The following is a 10,743-nucleotide window of genomic DNA, read 5'->3' on the forward strand; positions in this document are numbered from 1 at the left end:
CACCTGAGGTCGGGAGTTTGAGACCAGCCTGATCAACATGGAGAAACCCCATCTCTACTAAAAATTCAAAATTAGCTGGGCGTGGTGCTGCATGCCTGTAATCCCAGCTACTAGGGAGACTGAGGCAGGAGAATCGCTTGAACCCGGGAGGCGGAGGTTGCAGTGGGCGGAGATGGCGCCACTGCACTCCACCCTGGACGACAGAAAAAGACTCCATCCCCAAAAGAAATAATAATAAAATAATTAAAATAAAATAAAATTCAACAATTCTTTCCACTTCACTATACTGTAGTTTTTTTGTATTGAATTCAAACAAAATTAAATTAAAATGAATACTTTTAATGAAAAAGCATCTATTTGTAGTCTCATTTTTATAAAATATTTATAACCTTTAACTGTATGTATACATAAAAATATATCTGAGTAGCATGCATACTGTGTTAACTAGAGCTATTTCTCAGTAGTGGGATTTTTCTCTTCTTTTTCCACATGTAAACTTTTCTACGTCCTTTGACTTCTTTGAAACAAGCACGGTATCTCTTTAAAAAGACAACAGACTGGTTGTATTATTAACTACTGCTACCAGAAGTGAATGGGCCAAGATGTTAAGAGGAGAGGAAAGAAGGAGGGGAGGGTGTCAGAGCGACGGAGTGGGGGGGAGCAGGAGGCGGGAAGGGGAGAGGAGCGAGAGAGAGAAGAGGGGGGCTCAAATGACGGAGACAGCGAAAGAGAGGGCAGGAGGCGAGTAGGAGAGGAGCCAGAGGAGAGGAGGACACTGTAGACCCGTGGGGAGGGCAAGGGCGCCGACCGCAGGCCGGGGAGGCTGCAGGAGACGGGAGGCCAGGGGCGCGGGGGAGCCCGCAGCGCCGCCTGGAACAGAGCTTGCTGCATGCTGACCTACTTTCTGGGGCCGATGTGTTTGCAGCCAGAGGTACCGCGTAGCCAAGTCCGGAGACTCGGGGAGCCGCGAGCGAGCGCAGCCTGGGAGGCAGCCGGCCGGGCTCCCCGCCACCCCTTCCTCCGCGCGCCAAGACCTGTCAGTTTCACCCAGCCCGGCTTCCCTGGAAAGGGGGGATCCCTCTGCAGAGTTCCAGGCTCTTGAAAGAGGACCGGCGCGTCTGTCTATTAAACCCGAGTCGCTCCACGGGCTCTCCGCCCAGGGCACAAGCTGCCTTCCCCCGGGAACTGGACCTCGGCAGCGGCCTTCGCAGAGCCGGGCTCCCGGGCCCTGGCCGCTCTCGGGAAGGCCCCGCGGGCTCCCACCAGGCCCGAGGGAGAACCACGAGGAGGCCGCGCGCGCGCACAGCGGGGCGCCCTCCTGGTGGCGAGGTGGAAAGAGCCTGTGACAGGCAGGCCCAGGTTGTCATTTAGGCTCCGCCACTTTCCGCTCGTGTCCTTGGGCAAGTCACTTGACGCTTCCGAGTCCTATTTTTTTTTCTCATTTTTAAGATGGAGAAAATGCCATCCACATCTCAGGGTCAAGGTGAGGATTATAAATAAAATAACGTGTGTGAAAGTGCCTGGCATAGCAGCCGGCACGTGGTGCGTGCTCAATAAAAATGTTAGTTCATCCACTCGGGAGGAAGCTGCTTCGCAGGCGCGTCATGACAGATCCAGGAGCCGGCCAACCGTGCTCTATGATCGTGACCGGGTTATGGCCATCGGTGAACGCTGGTCATAAGCGATTTGTGTCATCGTAGTGCCTGACGCCGGGAGACAAGCTTGGGGAAATGCCTTTTTCCTGAAACATTTCCTATGAAATAGTTTGGCCCCATGCCCACTAACTAAAGAATGATGCTGGCAGGGCGTGGTGGCTCATGCCTGTAGTCCCAACAGTTTGGGAGGCCGAGGCGGGCAGATCACCTGAGGTTGAGAGTTCGAGAACAGCCTGACCAACATGGAGAAACCCCGTCTCTACTAAAAATACAAAATTAGCCGGGCGTCATGGCGCATGCCTGTAATCCCAACTACTCTTGAGGCTGATGCAGGAGAATCGCTTGAACCTGGGAGGCGGAGGTTGCGGTGAGACAAGATTGTGCCATTGCACTCCAGCCTGGGCAACGAGAGTGAAACTCTGTCTCAAAAATTAATTAATTAATTAATTTAATAAAAGTAAATAAAAAGAATGATGCTGTGGATTACTGGTGTAAATAAAGGTAAAAAACACTTCAAAAGCGATTGCTATGATGCAAACAGAGAGTGCCAGAGCTTTAGGTAAAATCACTCACACAGCCTCTGGGCAGTGCTAGGGGCAGGTGCACTCACCGTGAGGACAACTGAGGCTGAAATAAACAGTAAAGTAACAAGTGGATATTTGTCATTTTGGTGTCACTTGACATGTACTTCCTCTTCATAGGGTGAATATCTTTATCTCTTCTGGAGAAATTCCTTGTCCCCCTGTGCCATCTTAGGTAGCTGAAAATCTGTGTTTCTTGCTCTCCCTGAGTCAAGAGTGGGCCCATAATCCCACAGGCCAAAGGGACCTTCCCTTCCTCAGGAATTGGAATCTTGAGGGGAACATGCAAGGATAGAATAAAACAATAACAATAATAATAACAATCATGGGGCATTTTCTTGCTAGTGGTGACACCCTGTCTACGGTATCATTGCTTGCACCCCACCACCCACAGCCTACAAGCCTCATGGGCCCCTCCAGACCCACCACCTCCAGACTCAGGAACCCAGATGAGGTCAGGACAGCTTCCATTTAATGTTCCAAGGGCACTAACAGATGAACTGTCATCTTCCCCTCAGCTCCAAACCTGCGCCTCTCCCAGCTAGTGCAGGCCACCACCGTTCATTCAGTTTCCCAGTGGAGAAAGCTGGGAATCATCCTAGACCCTTCTTTCCTCATCCCCATCCATCTGGTCCCCAGGTCTGTCCATTTTACCCCCTAAAGAGCTCGCAGGTCCATTCCTTCTTCACCTGCCTCAGGTCAACTTTTCCCTTTTCTCCTGGAAGGTGGCACTAGCTTCTCAGATGCCTCCTGCCTCTAGGGCTTTCCCCTCCAAACCCATCTTCCACTTTGTAGTTAGGGTGATCTTTCTAAATGCCTACCTGGTTATGGCAGGGGCTTAAAACTCTTTAGTACCCTGTCAATTGTCCCTGAATGAAGTCCAGACTCCATATCATGATAACAAGCTTTGCATTCTTTTCCACTCTGCCCCCATTCTTTGCATCTCCCAGCACTCCTACGCAAGCACCCTCCTCTAGCTACGTGAAATCTCTCACTGTTTCCTAGACACTCCTTGCCTTTTTTGCTCCTCTAAGCCTTTGCACGTGCTATTTCCTCCACTTAGAAGGACCCTTACCCTCATCTCTACCTAGAAAACTCCTCCTCATGCTTCAAGAACGAGCGCAAATATCCTGTTGAGAGAAGCATCATCTGACTCCCACAGGCAAAACGTAGCAGTCCTTCTGAGTCCCCCACTACACCTGCTCCCCATCCCTGCCGCAGCACAGACTTTACCGCATTGCCTTTACCCAACGACTTCTGTCTCCATCTGTCCCCTCCACCCACTGCACCGACTCCAACAGAGTAGGCGCTCATTCAGTAATCACTAAGGAAGAATGGCTAAGTACATTCTGGCTGGAGACAGGGAAGGGAGATGGTCTTAGGTTTGCTTTTCCCCAAGCAGATCATGGGAAACTGGTTTCAAATGAACTTCTTTACATTTCTGAGAGTGAATAAGGTGTAAGTCTGGAACTGCTAGGCGCAGGTTTGGAGCTGAGGGGAAGATGTAGTTCATCTGTTAGTGCCCTTGGAACATTAAATGGAAGCTGTCCTGCTTTCCGCCCCAATGAGGAAAACACTGCCTGAGATGGAACCAAAACAAAGGAAGACAGTGCTTGGAGCTCGAGTGAGAACAAGTTCTGGTGGCATCTGAGCCCATAGAGGTGGCTGCTCCTAAAGTCAGTCATGACTCTTGAACTTTTTAGTTGTAAGCCATTCCCTGTTTTAGCCTAAGCCATTTTGTTTTTGTTTTGTTCTGTTTTGTGTGGGGTTTTTTTGGTGTTTTGTTTTTTGAGACGGAGTCTCACTGTGTTGCCCAGGCTGGAGTGCAATGGTGCAGCTCGGTTCACCGCAACCTCCACCTCCTGGGTTCAAGCAATTCTCCTGCCTCAGCCTCCCAAGTAGCTGGAATTAGAGGCGCCCACCACCACGCCCAGCTAATTTTTATATTTTTGGTAGAGACAGCGTTTCACCATGTTGGCCAGGCTGGTCTCAAACTCCTGACCTTAGGTGATCTGCCCGACTCGGCCTCCCAAAGTGCTGGGATTACAGGCGTGAGCCACCGCGCCAGGCCCTGCCTATGCCATTTTGAATGCGGACTTTCCACCTATTGCAAGCAAGAGAATCTTCATGCTGCTAAAGGATGTTGAAATAAGAATATCCTTTTGAGAGAAAAACTTTAAAACTCATATGTCCTGCATCAAAATAGAAGTATGGGATCAACTTGAAGAGGCAGAATAGCCCTTTGGAAAGCAAGACTGGATTGCAAAGACTTATTGAGAGCATATGTCATGCCAAGACTCTAAGTTACCTGATATAGAACGTGTCCAACAGAAGAAAGGCTGGTCAGGCGTGAGTGCCTGCACAAAGGAGGGTCGTGGAGAAAGAGTTGGCAGGGCCCACCAAAGCAACAACCACGTTCAGTGTTAAATGAACACAGGTATAGAGTCTCCACCTGGGGCCTCATGGCTGCCTTCCCGGAGCTTTAGGAACTTCCTAAAATTCTATGTGTAATGAATTCTGCATCTTTTTTTTTTCTTTTTTGAGATGGAATCTTGCTCTGTCGCCCAGGCTGAAGTACAGCGGCGCGATCTCAGCCCACTGCAACCTCTGCCTCCCAAATTCAAGAGATTCTCCTGTCTCAGCCTCCTGAGTAGCTGGGATTACAGTCATGTGCCATCACACCCGGCTAATTTTTGTATTTTTATTAGAGATAAGGTTTTACCACATTGGGCAGGCTGTTCTTGAACTCCTGACCTCAAGTGATCCACCCACCTCTGCCTCCCAAAGTGCTGGAATTACAGGCATGAGCCAGCATGCCCAACCTCTGCATCTTTCTGAGGAGAATGTCTATAACTTCATTCAGATTCTCAAAGTGGTTCATTACACCTAGTAGGTTAAGAATTGCTAATGTCACAAGTGAAAGTGTTTCAGGCATCCTAGCTGAGACAGTCTCTTAAAACCACTCAAATTCTTGCGTATATCCCAGTCTCACTGCCACCCTCTGACAATCTGGGTTCCCAGGTGGCTCACCACCAGGAAGACAATACAGGGAGCTACTGATGGGAGCACTTGAGTCCACCTGAGATCTGTGGTTCTCATTGCAAAGTGAGATGCTGGGAGACAGGCGTGGGGAAATGCCTCCTTTCTGAAGCATTTCCTATGAAATAGTTTGGCCCCATGCCCACTAACTAAAGAACTATTCTGTCGATTACTGGTGTAAATGAAAATAATAAACACTTGAAAAGTGAGTGCCTGGGCAGGCCTGGGTTCAAGTGTAACTAATCTTGGGGAACAATAACTAGGATTTGTTTAAGCCTACACTCCAGATGTTTTCATATGTTACGTCATCTCATCATCATAAACCTGAGAGAGAGAAATTATCATCTCCATTTCTACATGAGGAAATCAAGGTTTATTAAGATGAAGACATTTTCTCAGGGTCACACAGTTGCCTGCTTTCCAAACCCATGCATTTTTCATGCTGCCACCAACTACCGCAAGCCACATCTAAATTTTAGTGATCACGCACTGGTCTTTGTGGTAACCTTGAGTACTGTACTGCTATCTTGATATGCCCTCCACATGTTTCTACCAACAGACCCTGACTCTACCCTTCCCAACAGGGTGTGTGAGCCCAGTTACGACTGGCTGGGATACCCTACTGAACGGAGGGATTGACTTATGGATGGCAATATGACCCAAGTCAGGCTCATCAGAGTTCTCCCCTGTGTTGCTATGAAGAGAGACAGCACAGAAAGCCCTTTGCTCTGTGGCCTTGGAGGAAGCTCTTCTACAGGAGGAGGAAATAAAGTCCATGAGAAACCAGAAGAGGTGACAGCTGGGCAGCAGAAGTGCCAACAGCACCGGACCTCCAGCTCCTTTCTAGAAGTTTCCATTCTGGAACTTCCATTCTGTGAACTTCCCACACAACATCCTGGACAGTGAGAGTCCATCCATCGGCGGGAGTGAGAGAACAATAAACAACATCGCTGCTGTTTGTTATATTTATTCTTCAAATCTAAACTCTAAGGTAGTTAGAGAACAACTAACTACCTTAGAGTTATTATTAGTAGTTATGAGAGGAATAACTAACTACCTTAGACTTATTCTAACTACCTTAGGTATTCTTTGCCAAAATGAGGTAGGTGTTCATTGCCAAAAGGTCGGTATTCTTTGCCAAAATGAGAATAAGAAACAAAATGGTGGAGAAAATTGCCCAAGGTCACACAGAGGTGAGTGGCAGAGAACTTAGGAGGCAGGGCTCCAACTCAGCCTCCATCAACACGAGAAAATGCACATCAATATCTGGATCCTGTCAGTGAAGGCAGGGTGAGGTTATGCCTCAGTTTGAGGAGGGAGCTGGAAGCAGTTTTGATACCTCCACTGAGGCATGTTTGCCCCAGGAGACGCAGGGTCTCCTCCTGGCTTACCTAAAGAACCAGTGTGTTAGTCAGTATTCTGTTGAAACCCAAACTCCAAAACTCTCCGTGGTTTACAACAGAGGTTTAATTCTTGCACCCAGGTCTGCAGCTCAGCTGCCTCTGCTTAGCTCTGCTCCCATCTTCTCACTCCAGGACTCAGGCCGAAAGAGCAGCATGATCTGGGAACTGTGGATCTTACGGCAGAAAGCAGTAAGGCAAGAGGCCAAGCCAAACTATGCAATCTCATTGAAAGCTTCTGCTCAGACAGCATAAATCATGTCCGCTCACATTCCATTGGAAGAAGCGAGTCACAAGGCCAAACCTGCCAACAAATTCCCCTTACTGGATTGCTCCTGCAAGTCACGTGGCAAACGGTGTTGGACGTGTAATACCCACAGACAGAGACAGAAGATAGTTGCAAACAATAACATAATCAATCATACCAAGAAACAAGTGCTGGAACAATGGGACTTAACGATAAATCTACCTTTCACCACAGGGAGCCCCCCAGTGGGGTGAATGGAAGAGAATATAAAGTTTCCAGGCTCTTGAATTGAACAAAGACAGAGTCTCAGCTGCAGACAGGCCAAATTCCAGTGGCAAAAACAATGTCCTGAGAGCCAGAGCTTCCAACATCTGGAGCCCAAACAGGGACCTAACAAAAGATCAGAATACAATGACCCCGGGGAATGCCTGACGAGTGTATCATAAGAATAATCATTGTCTCTGGGCACTGGGTTATGAGTAATATCCTCTTCTGTTTTCTATTGAGTTATTGTGCTACTTTTTAATTAGAAAAAGAAGCATTTTAAAAAAGCATAAGTGTCCTCCCTGGAGCTGAAAACAGCATGGGGCAGCAGAAGTGACTGCTTTTCCGTGCCAAACCTCACACTGATGAGAAAGGTTTGTATGTCCAATGATGCACCAAAGGTGTGTAATTTCAATCTCCTGGGGCAAATGGTCCTGCCATCTACTGTAATGACTGATAAATGGGAAGGCAATAATAGGCATAATCTTTTTTTCTCCGGTGTTTTCTTTTTGGCGGGGGTGGATGGGGGTGAATCAGTGAACAAATTAGACTTATCTTCTAAAATCCAAACGTCCCTGGGGTTTTCCACTTGCAGATTCTGTCTAAGGTTTAAGACAAAGAAAGGCCACTATGAGTTCAGTATCCAGAAGGTCCTGGATTTCTTTCCAGCTCAAGAAGGGAAATTAGGGAATATGGGCTTAAACATGTCTTCCTTGGCATTGATTCTGTGAGAAGTCAGACCGATGGTTTTGGTAATACTAAGTTAAATACTAGTTTAAAATGAGTTTGAGCCTATTTGAGCCCAATTTGATGTGATGTGCACAAGGACTTAGGCCCCAGGCTTTGTTTTGTTGTTGCTGTTGTTGTTTGTTTGTTGTTTTTTTTGAGACGGAGTCTCACTCTGTCACCTAGGCTGGAGTGCAGTGGTGCAATCTTGACTCACGGCAACCTCCACCTCCTGGGTTCAAGCGACTCTCCTGCCTCAGCCTCCTGAGTAGCTGGGATTACAGGCGCCTGCCACCACGCTAGTTTTTGTATTTTTAGTAGGGATGGGGTTTCACTGTGTTGGCCAGGCTGGTCTCAAACTCCTGAACTCAAGTGATCTGCCTGCCTCGGCCTCCCAAAGTGCTGGGATTACAGGCGTGAGCCACCGCGCCCGGCCGGCCCCTGACTTTGGACCTTGGCCCTGTTGTTTGACAGCTCTGCAATTGTGGACAAGGAACTTAATTTCTCTGTGCCTCAATTTTGTCCTTGAAAAAGGGAGTAATGATAGTATCTACCTCACTGGGATGTGTTTTAGGATTAAATATACACAAATAAAGCTCCTAGCACAGGACTTGTCATATAGTGAACAAAGAACAAATTTTGTTATAAACACTAATATAATGAGGATCAAAATGATTAGTATTTGGGTGTTCATAGCTTTTCCCTTTCCTCTCCTATTAAAAGCCAGTATTACTTGGTCAGCAAATCCTCCTTCAGCCCCTTCTCCCTCACTGTCCTCTGCTTTGGGGTCTTATTGGGAAATCTGGTGAATGAGTAGGAGAACCAGAGAACCACAATGGGGATTTGCAACAGAAAACTCTAGAAGAAAAACAAGAATAAACAAACAAAGAAAAAGAAAGAGAGAGAAAATCACAGAAGGAAAGGAAAGAAGCAGCGGTATTTGTGAAGGTTTGAAAAGAGTGCAGAGGCCGGGCATGGTGGCTCACGCCTGTAATCCCAGCACTTTGGGAGACCGAGGGGGTGGATCAGGTCAGGAGTTTGAGACCAGCCTGACCAAAATGGTGAAAATTCATCTCTACTAAAAATACAAACCTTAGCCAGGCGCAGTGTCAGGCGCCTATAATCCCAGCTACTTGGGAGACTGAGGCAGAAGAATTGCTAGAACCCAGAAGGCATATGTTGCAGTTAGCCGAGATTGCACCACTGCACTCTAGCCTGGGCCACAGAGCAAGACTCCGTCTCAAAAAAAATAAATAAATAAAAAGGAAAGAGTGCAGAACAAGAAACAGGATGAGAGATCTTGGAGCCATCACATAGTGTGACAGGTGGAGACTGAGATAAATCAGGGAAGGAGACTGAATTAGTGATCTACTGCTGCCCGATAAATTACCCCAAACTTAGTAGCTAAAAGCAATCATCATTATTACATCTCACTGTTTCTATGTGTCAGATATTTGGGAGAGGCTTAGCTGTGTTATTCTGTCTCAAGGTCACTCATCAGATTGCAATTTAGATGTCAACTAGGCCTGAAGTCATCTGAAAGCTCAAAAGATTGGAAGACTATCTTTCAAGATGGCTCACTCATGAGGCTATTGGCAAGAGGCCTCAGTTTCTCACCGCAATGCCTCTGCATAGGGCTGTGTGAGTGCCTTCAATGACATGACAGATGGCTTCCCCGACCCGAGAGAGAACATGGAAGAAGCTGCAAGGCCTTTTATGACCTAGTCTTGGAAATCACACATTATCACTTCCACAACATTCTGTTCATTAGAAGACAGTCACTAAGCCCATTCTACACTGAAGGGGAAGGAAAATAGCTTCCATCTTTTGAAAGGAGGAGTGTCAGAAAATTTGAAGACATTTAAAACCAAGACAGGTATTGCAGGGAGTGTTTCTGTGGATTGCCAATTTGATTCCCTTGAGTATTATTGGGGGACTGCATATGAGGCTTGGAATTAATTTTCATTTTGGCTACATAATTGTCATTATTGCTGTTGCTTTAATATGACCTGGTTCCTAGATTGGTCTATATTGTGCCCATGGATATTTCTGGGTAACATTAATAATAAGTTTTATTATAGACTGATGTATAGAAGGAAAGCTTTCGGGTAATTGACCATCTCTAATAATCACTGGAAGTGTAGAACAAGGAAGAAAATGATTGAATATTTTCTCCTGTAAGCAAAGGCTGCCAAGATTTTTGGTGATGCTCATTTACCATACAGTAAGTTGTCATATAATAAATACTGTGAATAGGTTCATGAAAACTTCAACTTTAGGCAAAACAGCACACAATAAAACCAATTTTACCATAGGCTAATTGATATAAACAAGAGTTAAGTTCCTACAGCATATGTCTGGTCACAAAAACATCATCAAACTTCTCAATAAAGACCCAAAACACTTCTAATATTAAATATTGTAATAACTGTGAACTACATGTACATTTAAAAAACATTAATAAAAAGTTTTTGATGAGTTAGTGGTGGTGATTGTAGGGGTGGCAGGTTAAATCAAGGAATAAATGTTTGTAAAATGAAAATTGTGGGAGTACCTCCTACTATCATGCATTTCAAAAACAATAACAAAAATATGGCAGGCTCATTGAGTGTTTTCATATTGCATCATTTATGGTAGTGCATTTTTATGATGACTGTAAACTTATTTATGCTTGCTTTTTTCATTCCTTATATCTCTTTAGTGTCAACCTGTGTCTTAATATTTAAAATACATCTCTTGTAGACAGCATATAGTTGAGTCTTACAACAATCTCTTCTTTTTTTTTGGTTTGTTTTTTGTTTTTTGTTTTTTTTTGTTGTTGTTTTGTTTTG

This window comes from Symphalangus syndactylus, chromosome 11 (assembly GCF_028878055.3).
Source record: "Symphalangus syndactylus isolate Jambi chromosome 11, NHGRI_mSymSyn1-v2.1_pri, whole genome shotgun sequence".
Lineage (NCBI taxonomy): Eukaryota > Metazoa > Chordata > Mammalia > Primates > Hylobatidae > Symphalangus > Symphalangus syndactylus.